This window comes from Triticum urartu, chromosome 6 (assembly GCF_003073215.2).
Source record: "Triticum urartu cultivar G1812 chromosome 6, Tu2.1, whole genome shotgun sequence".
Lineage (NCBI taxonomy): Eukaryota > Viridiplantae > Streptophyta > Magnoliopsida > Poales > Poaceae > Triticum > Triticum urartu.
The window spans coordinates 352,016,100-352,029,212 of NC_053027.1; positions in this window are offsets into that span (position 1 = coordinate 352,016,100).

Below are 13,113 nucleotides of genomic sequence, written 5' to 3' on the forward strand. Positions count from 1 at the left end.
GCACTGCCGACCCAAATCTCAAACAAGGCGAACGACGAGCGGGCGGCTAACCCAAACAGACAAAAAGCAGACAAAAGTGTCGTCTGTTTGGGTCGGCGTATTGGAGTTGCTCTTAAACACTAGTAAGTGTGCACGTGCAATGCACATCTTGTCAGAATTCAAATTTTGAATACTTTAAAGCTTGAATTTTCAATCCACATATATGTGCAATGATTTGGATACATTCCTTAAACTCCGCGAGTTTAAATTTTAATGAGATCTCCTACAATGTACCGAGATTAAATACATCACCGACATCTATCCGAGTTACCACTCGGATATAATAGCTATACATTTCCGAAGACTCTTTTCAGGCATTACCGAATCAACATCCAAGGCATCCTACCATCTACTGGTCTCATGCACATAAATGAGTTATCAAAATTCCATATTTGAATGTTATCAACCATATCACAACCCCTTCACAATTTCACCTAAAACAGTCTAAACCCCACAATGTAAGTGTGAGAAGACACATCAACTGAACAATCTCTTATAGATTCTTCATTATAAGATGGCAAGGTCTCAAATGAATTCACAATTTAATATTTGTTCTTGAAGAAAAGCTAGGAAGCAACTAGAAAGTAGTGTGATAAAATATAACACCAAAAAATAAGCGCCAATAAGTGTGAAGATAAAATATCATAGTATTATCTCATGTTTTTAGCTTCGATCGTTGACTGGCATGCTTGGAATAACTAATGGTAGATGGGTGAGGACTAGATCTGCATAGAGTGTCGCGACGATGCGTTGCCGCCTGGGTTATATGCAGCAAGCCATTAGCTGGTGGTGAGAAACCGATAAGGGAAGAGGCGTGGATTTTATAATTCACCCATGTGGAGCACGGGAAGCATTCGCTGGGGCGCGGGAAGACTGAGTGGAGCACACACACAACCCGAATACCGTATGCGGTGCCACGTGTTATTTATCACACACGTGTTAACATAAGAAAACATATGTGTAACTTACTAATCATCGCACATGAGTACTCGCAGACGCATCGTGTGCGATACTCCTAGTCACCGCAAGAAACTAGTTTGCACTTTTCATAGTTTTTGTACAAATAGAATCGCACGCGAATTAACTATAGTAACCGTCTGTGTTATAATTTCTCATCGCAAACAGTTCATCTGAGTGGGATGTTTGCTGTGTATCACACACATCTTGTTTACACGAATCATTTATGTTCTTTTGGCTCATCGCAAACAGTTCATCTATGTGAACTGTATGCTGCATATCACACACCTCTTATTAAGTTGAACCATTTTTGTTCTCTTCCCTAATCGAAAATAGTTCGTCCGAGTGAACCGTATGTTGTATATCACACACACCTTGATCTGGTTGACTGTTTCTGTTGCATTCTCTAATAGCAAACAGTTCATCGGAGCGAATTGTATGTTGTATACCGCACACACACTGATACGGCTGCCCGTTTCTGTTGCTCTATCTAATCGCAAACAGTTCGTAGGATCAACTGTAGGCCCCGCATCGCACACGTAACTAAAATCTGAACCGTGTTTGATGTCTCCTTCATCGTAAATGTTTTGCACCTTTTTTGACGGGTTTTTTACATCCTCGTTTGTGATTAATGCATCGCACACAGTTTTGTCAAAGGGTCTCTGATCGTAGTGTCACGTTAGCAGCATCCTGCAGTAGTGATTAATGAAAAAATTCTACAAATAAAACCTTGATACTCATGTCCTATTAACACTCATCAGATCATGATTACCTTAAGCTTGTGACCCCGTAGGTTTGGTAAATCAAAGACATGAATGAAACCACTTCATTCAATGATCGATAGCAGAATCGTGGACCTCAATATCGATCCCTGTGATTACATGGATGACATTCGAGTGAACCTTTGGTTATCATGTGATGTTCCCTTTGCTTTGCAATACTTACAAAACCCAGGAGAGTGTCGGTATCCTCCTGAATCATGCACATGCCGAATCATGCCAGTTTGTAATTCCTGATAATATTCTTCTACAGAATTTTTTCCTTGTCTTAAGCGCTGCAATTTTTGAAGTAATTCATGTTGATAATATGGTGGAACCCAACGAGTATGCATAGCAGTTTTCAAAGCAGTCCAAGTAGCTGGAATAGGATATAATCTACAATGTTCAGACCACCAAACACATGCAAAGCTAGTGAAAGCACAAACGGCAACAGGAACACGTCTCTCCTTAGGATATTGTAAACATGTAAATCGTTGTTCAGTTTCTAACTCCCAAGTAAGATATATATCAGGAACATATCTACCCTCAAATGGTGGAATATTCAATTTTAGTTTAGGAAGATGGTCATGTACCTCAGGTGGTGGTGCATCCCTACCGTTGCAATGATATGCATGAGGACGACCTGGTGGTGGTGGTGCTGGTGGTGGCACGTAGTTCTGATTTTGGTCAACCTCATCCTCGTAATGATCCTCCACCTCTGCAGTAGCAGCAGGAGCGGCAGAAGCATCAACAGCGGCACCAGAAGTTTGCCTAGGGTCAATGGGAACGCGATGTGCTCGTCCCACTTGATTTGGAAAGCGTTGTTGTTGTTGTTGTTGTTGTTGTTGTTGTTGTTATTGTTGGAGAGGTGCGTTAGGGTCAGCCGGTGGTGGTGGTGGAAGACGCGCGAGCAATTCATTAAACTTGTTATCGAGCTTTGTTTCGAACGTCTTCTCCATGCCATCTATCTTCTCCATGGCCTCATCAAATCTGTTTAGCACATTTTGCACCTGTCCACTCATCATTTGCTGAAATTTATCATGCAACTCCTTATTCGTCAGGTTCTCCCAGTCAGTCTCGTCGGCTTGTGATCCTGCCATGGTTAGCAGCAATAGAAACACACAAGAATATGATGCTACAGACTACTAACAAGAGGTGGTGGTGGATGTCACAAATCCGTTAAGCAAATCACAGATTCTTACCAGTTCTTACCCAGCAGCAGGCGGTGATCAGCAACCGTCATAGTCAAAACTCTCAAAGCTTGGATAAAGCGATTACAAGGGAGAGTCAAACGCACGAGTAGATGTATGTGGAGCTTGGAAGGCTTATAATATAGTAGCAAAAAGGGTCAGCAATAATCAATTCAGAGATGCAAAGTTGAATAAACGCTCAACGACGGTACTGTGCTGGTCCTAGGCTAGACCGTGCTAGAGACGTGAGCCTAGAACACTAACAAAATCACGGCGCTGCACGTAAACACGGGAGGAGCACGCTCTGATTTTTTTTCCTTTTTTCACTTTTTTTTGCACTTTTTTTTCCTCCGCAACAAATGTTTTTCAAAAAAGTCTACAAATGGTCTAAAAACTGCCTAGCCAGAATTTTCCAAACTTGGTTTTTTTTGAGTTTGGAACTATTTTTCTTCTGCGGGTAGCTCGGAATCTCAGGAGTCCTATTCTGTCACGACTCGAAGTATCGCGTGATCCGGAAATCGAAAACAATGCAACAATTACTAGACTCAGACTAGGACTGGTGGCGGAGATGAATCTGGTGGAATCTCAGACTGGTGGCGGCGATGAATCTGGTGGAAATCGGACTGGTGGCAGATATATGTTGCAGGTGGACTCGGATTGGAGTGATGGCGGCGGATATGTGGTGGCGTATATGGACTCGGATTGATGGTGAATATGTGGTGATGAATATGGCAGCGACGATGAAGTTGGTGTGGTGGTGGTATATGGCAGCATCGATGATGATGATGCGGTGGTGATATATGGCAGTGGCGACGTGACAACCTGTGAACAGAACTCGAAACTCTAAAGGACTAGACGCTAAGACCAACAACTTGGCACGACGATGCAACCGCAAATTCAACAAAGCAAATACATAAAAGATTATGCAAAGACTCAGATTGGTTCGGATAGGATGAACTAACCCTAATTTTTTTTGGCTTTTTCATGGACTATAGGTACGAAGAATATACTCGATCTAAACTACGAAAAACTCTAAAAAATCTCACCGAGCAACCTAGAAATCTGATACCACTTGATAGAGGCAAAGGTGTCCCGATGTTTCGATGAGATGGTGGCTATCGTTTCTGTGGGAGTCGACCTTGACGATCCGACTACGAACGTGCAAGACGTCGCGCCTTAGCAATCGCTAAACCAACTTCCGAGGGGTTATTGACCATGCCGGAGCACGATCAACCTGACCACGAGGGTCTGTTTCCTGCGAGCAAACGAAGAACAAGCAAGAAATTGAGATTGCAATCTAGATATTGCGAATATAAGATGAAAGCTTTATTGATCAAGGTGGGGTTCTGTGACGTCTTGGTCTGGTCGTTGGACACAAACGAAGTACGCGAAGTTGCAGCTATGGCAAACTTTTAATCTAAACAAAACCCAAAGTCTAAACGACGCCCTAAGGGCTGTATATATGGAGGAAGAGGGGGGAATTTCGTGGCCCTTGGCGGAGGGGTCCGAAACCAACCCTAACTCTTGTTTCCCCACACATACGGACTCTAAAAACAGCCTATACTTAAGTATTTCGAAAATACATGGGCCTGGCCCAATAATAAGGTGTCGCAGCACCTAAAATAGCATCTGGACGAAATTTATGAAGTGGCATCTTGTATATTTCGTCCCATGCTTCATGCACTCATTATGGTGGCTTCAGAGTCCTGGAATCATCACTTGTAACTCCGTTCTTGTTCCCCTTGCGCATGCCATCATCTCCATGATTGAACTTGCTCCAAGGTTCATCTTTCTTATCCAAGCTAGGCCCTTCATTTGTAAGCAAAACAAATGTATCCAATTTAGGCAGCATCATATTCTCATGAACATTAGAATCGTTACCAAGAAACGAAAGTACCTGATAATTCAATTGGCGTGCGCGAGCTCTAGTAATTGGTCCAGTATGTATAGCAGCAGGGGCCGTGGGTGTAACAATGATATTGATGTCCTCATCATCCGAATACGAACGTGCGAGGACGTCGCGCCTTAGCAATCGCTAAACCAACTCCGAGGGGTTACTGACCACGCCGGAGCACGATCCTGACCACGAGGGCCTGTTTCCTGCGAGCAAACGAAGAACAAGCAAGAAACTGAGATTGCAATCTGGATATTGCGAATATAAGATGAAAGCTTTATTGATCAAGGTGGGGTTCTGTGACGTCTTGGTTTGGTCATTGGACACAAACGAAGTACGCGAAGTTGCAGCTATGGCGAACTTTTAATCTAAACAAAACCCAAAGTCTAAACGACGCCCTAAGGGCTGTATATATGGAGGAAGAGGGGGGAATTTCGTGGCCCTTGGAGGAGGGGTCCGAAACCAACCCTAACTCTTGTTTCCCCACACATACGGACTCTAAAACAGCCTATACTTAAGTATTTTGAAAATACATGGGCCTGGCCCAATAATAAGGTGACGCAGCACCTAAAATAGCCTATGGACGAAATTTATGAAGTGGCATCTTGTATATTTCATCCAAGGCTTCATGCACTCCTTATGGTGGCTTCAAAGTCCTGAAATCATCACTTGTAACTCCGTTCTGGATCCCCTTGCGCATGCCATCATCTCCACGCTTGAACTTGTTCCAAGGTTCATCTTTCTTGTCCAAGCTAGGCCCTTCATTTGTAAGCAAGACAAATGTATCCAATTTAGGCAGCATCATATTCTCATGAACATTAGAACCGTTACCAAGAAACGAAAGTACCTGATAATTCAATTGGCGTGCGTTAGCTCTAGTAATTGGTCCAGTATGTATAGCAGCAGGGGCTGTGGGTGTAACAATGGTATTGATGTCCTCATCACATAGTAGACTTCTTTATACCATTGAATCGCTCCTTTTCTCTGCCAGTCACCTAGTATGTGTCTCCCAAGCAAACATGCATGTTTGTTGCAAAGGGAGAGAAAAAAAATCACACATACACACCAAGATCTGGCTCCTTCGCCTTCGGCCTAGCAATCAAACATCCTCAGCTCCCGTGCACTGCAACCCACAATAATCTTGCACAGCTACGGCACCACCGGTGATGTTGGCGAGCAAGCATGACATGGCTGCCATGAGCTCCTTTTGGTCGCCTTCCCTAAAAAGTTCAACACAATAATAGAGAGAATTTGGCTATAAATAAAATAAATTGCGCTTGAACACTTAGCTGTAGGAGCAGAGATGATTTAGTATTTCAAGAATTATAACCAATCAACTCTGTTGTTGTTCAAACTATTATAGGACATTGCATTTTCATTACATATAGAATGGTAACACGTACAAGCATGACCCGTATTTTGTTTGTGCTATTAAAATCACTAATGATCATTCATGATTGCTAGTTTTTCTCCTCATTCCATACAGTAAGGACACATGTACACGTACGGCCTATGTGTTGTTGCTGCTATTAAAAATAACTTGTGACCATCCATAAACACATTTTCTCTCCTCGTTATTTAAATAAAGTACTCCTAACTAAACAATAAATTGTCATATTTCAAATACACAAAACGCATTACAAAATAAGGACCAAATCCATGAAACAGAAAGAATCAGATAATTCTGAAACAAATCTAAACAAAATAAGGTTAGGTCAATAGCTTCAATATGATTAGAAGACTTGAAAAAAACAGAAGTACTTGCTTTAAGCAATACTCCTGATGTTTAAGCTCTTATTTATCTGGTGAATAACAATGGAACTCTGATGGACAATAATACCAATATACCGCACTTCATTCACCTTACTTGACATTCTTAGCCTGGTCTAGAGATGCTTCACAACAAACAACGGCGGATTCTTGCATTAAGCCTAATTCCACAGCAGCGCCACCATAATTCGCATGTAGCTCAGTATTGCAACGTGGATGCAAAGGTGGATTGGCTTTATCTCTTCTTCTGCATCAACTTGTTTGATACTCGATCTCTTTGAGAAATTCAAAAGATATTCTATAATTATAAACCTAACATGTCAGACTTGACACACAGAGGTGTTGAGCTTCATCAAACATAATGAACATAAAGAATGGTAGAGAAGCAACCTTCTGGTTTACTCTCAGTTTTATCATCATGTTGAGTGTGTGAGAGTTCTAGTGGTATCCAAAAACCAAATTCCTATTATGAGTGGTCAGCTCCTATCTATCTTGACTACTAGTAGAACTCGAGCCATGGCAGCGGCGGAAGAGGAGGAGGATCCGACCATGATGACGACCTTGTGGCAGCCTTGACCTCCTCGAATCTCATGACATGGAGAAGGGCCATGGCTCCAGTGCCAGCGTGTCGGGGGAAGGCAGAGGGTAGGCCCTGCAAAGTGGAAGAGATCATGATTTTTTTCATCTTAACATGGGTTCATGATGTAGAAGGGTCTGTGTGGGAGTGGTTACCTGGGTTTATCGATCGCAATGGACAAGATATTGCGATGGGGAAGGCCAGGGCCTAGGGGTTGTAAGTGCATTTAGTGCCCCTTAGTGATTTTGGTGTATTGAAGACTTATAGGTTAAGGGACTAATGCGTTTGTGAGTGTACACAGGTCTATAAGTCTCTGAGGAGTTTGATATTTACAGAGAAAGTCGACCCCTAAAAATGAAGTTCTTCGACTGAAGACTTTGGATTTCTGAAGACTTTCTGAAGACTTTGAAAGTGAAGAAATTGGTGTGACCTTGAAGACTTGGTATTCATTCAAGGAACATGAAGCGTGAAGACTTTTGTTTTCGTAGTTTCATTTTTCTCTTTCTTGAGTCATAGGAAACACCGTACTGTTAAAGGGGGTCGAGGAAATACTAAGGAAAAATTTCCATGTGATGCTCAACTCAAAATCCTACACCTACCAATCCCTTCGAGTGAAGCCATTGGAAATCTCATACAGTCCAGTCATATTCTTCAGCGATAGAGATGAAGTTCTTCTGGTCTCTGAGGAATTTGTTCTGACTGAGGAGTTAGGAATTCGCCAGTGTGGATTTCCTACACAGTGAGGAACATGATAGCCCTGAGGATTTTGCTACTCAAAATTCCGACCGTTGCTGTGCTATGCGCCAGCTGTCCCAAAATATCTATCCACCTAATGGTCATATCATTGAAGGGCATTTATGTCTTATCATGTCGGGCTGCTCCCTAGGCTATAAATAGCCGCCCCCTACAACCACTAGCTGGTTGGCTGCTCCGAAAGAAACTGACACTTGTCATTTGAGAGCAACCCATCCTCTGAGGACTTTGAGCAAAAATCATCGAGTGAGGAAAAACCCAAAACCCAAACACCTACAAACCACAAGTGATTGAGCATCACTGAAGAGATTGATCCTGCGTGGATCCGACGCTTGTTACCTTTGAAGATTGTGCTTCTTCCAGACGGTTAGGCGTCATGGTCTAGAGCATCCAAGAGGAATTGTGGATCGCCGAGTGACCAAGTTTGTGAAGGTTTGGAAGTCGCCTGAAGACTTACCACGAGTGATTGGGCAAGGTCTGTGTGACCTTAGCTCAAGGAGAATATGGTGAGGACTGGGTGTCCTGAGCTGCGTGTTCAGGACTGGGTGTCCGGGACTATGTGTCCTCGAGTTTAAATACTCAGCCACTCCAACGAGACGTACAACTGAGACAGCAGTTGGAACTGGTCTACCAAATCATTGTCTTCACCAAGCTTACTGTTTTTTCCTCAACTCATTCATTTCCTCATAACTGTGTTGTGTGCTTGTTCATATCTGTGTTTGAAGACTTTGACTGAAGACTTTCTCAATTTCCTCAGTTCAATTTCTTCAGTCTGTTTGTCTTCATCCTGTGTTATCCTGTGCTCACGCTTCCCGTACTCTGTGCCTGTCTTCATTTCATCATGATGACTATGCTTGTATTCTGTTATGTTTACGTTTGAGTACTTATTCCGCTGCTAGTAGTTCTTCACTAAGGAATTTCCTCACCGGCAAATTCCTCAGTGAAGAATTTCATAAAAATCGCCAATTCACCCCCCCTAGTCGATATAACGCACTTTCAGGGGTACCTCCTGGCGATGGTGTGGCGCCTCCTTTCGCCTGTCTCCAGGGAGGCTGCTAGGGGTGGCGACGGTGGCAGCGGCGGCTCGAAGAGCAGAGGGCTAGTGTCGGTGTCAAAACCGGCGGATCTCGGGTAGGGGGTCCCGAACTATGCATCTAAGGTCGATGGTAACAGGAGACAAGGGACACGATGTTTACCAGGTTCGGGCCCTCTCTATGGAGGTAATACCCTATGTCCTGCTTGATTGATATTGATGAATATGAGTATTACAAGAGTTGATCTACCTCGAGATCGTAATGGCTAAACCCTAGAGGTCTAGCTTGTATGGCTATGATAATGAATCTCCTCTATCCGAACTAGGTCCTCCGGTTTATATAGACACCGGAAGGATCGAGGGTTACACAAGGTCGGTTACAAAGAAGGGAATCTACATATCCGGTCGCCAAGCTTGCCTTCCACGCCAAGGAGAGTCCCATCCGGACACAGGTGCAGTCTTCGGTCTTCGTATCTTCATAGCCCATCAGTCCGGCCCATGGCTAACAGGCCGGACGCCCGAGGACCCCTTAGTCCAGGACTCCCTTAGTAGCCCCTGAACCTGGCTTCAATGACCAAGTATCCAGTGCATAGATCTGTCTTCGGCATTGCAAGGCGGGCTCCTCCTTCCGAACTCCAAAACAATCTTCGGATGAAACAAACGTGTCCGGATCTGCAACACACAGCCATAGAGAGTATAGTATTCCACAAATCCAATCTGCTGACAACTTTAGTAATGTGACGTCATGCTTCTCGGTCATTATTTCGAACCATTTCCCGTCCTGTCGTTCCATGTTTCGGGGCGTGGTTTTTATTGACACGTCTTGTCGAAGCAGAGATCATGTCCCCTAATTGCGGGATTTTCATCAATACGAGCGTGGGTAACCCAACTGTCCTGCGGGAAAGATTCCTTAGGAATAGGCAGGTTCTTAGGCTTAGGAGGAGGTGGTCAATACTCGCGGCCTTTATAAAGGAACCAAGGGCCGTCCTTTTATGCCAAACCTCTCCTCAGCCTTCCCAACCTCAAGCTCTAGCACCCAGGGTTTGACTTCATTATTTCAAGCCTCCCCATCATGTCCGGACCCAGCTCTCAAGGCCGATGGGTGGCTTCCTCCATTACAGAGGAGGATATCGCAAAGCTTCGGGCAGCCAGATATTTGACCGCGGAGTTCCACCACAGGCTTCCTGCTCAAGGACAGGTTATTCCGACCCCCAGATCTAGCGAGAGGGTCGCACTCATCTCCCACTTCCTCCGGGGGCTAGGGTTCGCTCTTCACCCCTTCATCCGGGGGCTAATGTTTTATTATGGACTAGATTTTCATGACCTAGCCCCGGACTCTATCCTCCACATCTCGGCATTTATCATTACATGCGAGGCCTTCCTCCGAATCCCCCCACACTTCGGCTTATGGCTCAAGACCTTTAGTGTGAAGCCAAAGGTAGTCGACGGGGAACAGGTGGAGTGCGGCGGTGCTATGATCAGCCAACTAACCAGCACTCCTTGGCCAAAAGGTCCTTTTACCGAAACTTCCAATCACTAGCAGCGAGAGTGGTTTTATGTTACGGAGCCCCGCAGCACTAAGTGGGTAGCTGCACCCACATTCCATCATGGCCCACCATTACAGCTTGCATCATGGGTCAACAAGGGGCTGGACTGGGGATCAGTTGATGAAGTGCAGACTTTACAGAGCCGCATCCGAACCCTCCTCGAGAGAGACATCGATCGTGTCAACGTGATCCAAGTGATGTTAGTTCGCCAAATCTTGCCATGCCAGCGCCGGTCTCGCCGCATGTGGGAGTTTAATCCAGAAGGACCACGAACCCTCCAACACTTCTTCGACACCACACATGAAGGGATGTGGAAGTTATTTTTCGGGAAGCGGAAACATTGGTCGGACACTACCGAGGACGCTGGCCTTAACTGCAACCGTCCAGATACCCCAGTAAGCACTTGGCTCCCGAACACTTTGTAATTATGCATACCGTAATATGGTATTGAGCAAGCTATCTTCTTCCAGGGCTGGATAAAGAAGGCGGAACTAATTATGTGTTCGACCCCTCTGCCCGAGGGCCCAGCGAATCCTGTTCTAACAAGGATGCTGGCCCCAGCACCATACCAGATGCCTGTGAAGGAGGGCGAGGCGGCGAGTGAGAGGACCAAAGATGGCCCCTATTCCAAGGGTACATCGGACTTTCTGTCCGGAGGAATCAAAATCCCCTCATCCGAAGACAAAAGTGAAGGGGGCACTGTCTCCTTCCCTCCTAGGAAGAAAAGGGCCGCCTCCGAAGATTGGGAGAAGCAGGCTCCTAAGCGAGGCAAGATGCCTCAGGTGGGTGACTCGGGCTTGGAGGACGTCGAAGCGCAGTCTCATGACGAGGACAAGCCTCAGGCCAAACCGTAAGTGAAACAAGGCTGTTTTAAACATGTCCTGTTCTTTTCTTATAATGCCTGGTGAGGGAGTCCTGGATTAGGGGGTCCTCGAACAGCCGGACTATATCCTTCGGCCGAACTGTTGGATTGTGAATATACAAGATTGAAGACTTCGTCCCGTGTTTGGGTGGGACTCTCCTTTGCGTGGAAGGCAAGCTTGGCAATTCGGATATGTAGATCTCCTCCCTTGTAACCGACTCTGTGTAACCCTAGCCCCCTCCGGTGTCTATATAAACCGGAGGGTTTAGTCCGCAGGACAACAATAATCATAATCATAGGCTAGCTTCTAGGGTTTAGCCGCTACGATCTTGTGGTAGATCAACTCTTGTAATACTCATATCATCAAGATCAATCAAGCAGGAAGTAGGGTATTACCTCCATCAAGAGGGCCTGAACCTGGGTAAACATTGTGTCCCCTGCCCCCTGTTACCATCTGCCTTAGACGCACAGTTCGGGACCCCCTACCCGAGATCTGCCGGTTTTGACACCGACATTGGTGCTTTGATTGAGAGTTCCACTGTGTCGTCACCATAAGGTTTGATGGCTCCTTCGATCATTGGCAACGATGCAATCCAGGGTGAGGTTTTTCTCCCCGGACAGATCTTCATATTCGGCGGCTTCGCACTGCGTGCCAACTCGCTTGGCCATCTAGAGCAGATCGAGAGCTACGCCCCGGGCCATCAGGTCAGGTTTGGAAACTTAAACTCTACTGCCGACATCCGCGGAGACTTGATCTTCGACGGATTCGAGCCCATGTCAGGTGCGCCGCACCGTCACGATGAGCATGACCCATCTCAGCCGCCGGACGGTGTTCGGGAGATCACACCAGTGGCTACTCCAGCCCTCGATCCGGAGCAGATTGCGTCGTCCAAGGACGGGTGGATGGACCCCGCCACGGAGGCCGCACACTTAGCGGCGATAGAGCCGAATACTAACTTCACCTCCTATGGGACCTATGTTGCCGGACCCTTGGATTCATCCCTGGCCACAGGCTCCGAACTGCCTGCGTCCGTGCCTATCGAATCTGATTGGCAACCGATCATGGAGTTTACCTCCGCGGATATCTTTCAGCACTCGCCCTTGGGCGACGTGCTAAATTCATTAAGGTCTCTCTCCTTGTCATGAGACCCTTGGCCGAACTATGTCCGGCTTAAGTGGGAAGCGGACGGCGAAGAAATTCGCTCCCCACCCACCACCCACTTAATAGCCACTGTCAACGACTTAACGGACATGCTTGATTTCGACTCCAAAGACACCGACGGTATGGACGACGATGCAGGAGAGGAATAGGAACCACCGCCCACAGGGCGCTGGACAGCCACTTCGTCACACGATATATACATGGTGGATACACCCAAAGAAAACAATGACGAGGAACAGAAGGATGCAGCAGAGGATAATTCACTCGATAAGAAACCAAAGCGACGACGTAGGCACCGCTCCAAATCCCGCCTCGGCAAAAATAGCGATAACAACGCAAGAAACAATAATACCCCGGTCGACTCCAAAGCAAACGATGACCACATGGACCCAGCGACTGAGCAGGATGAACCAGCGGACGGCGAACATAGTATGGAGCCGCTGTCCGATCACGGCGACGCTGAGGGTAAAGCTCACCAACCTGTCTCCGGAGAGGAGAACAGTCCAGACGACGATGAACACATCATCCTGGAAAGGCACTTGGAGCAAGAGGACCTCCACAGAAGGCTTAT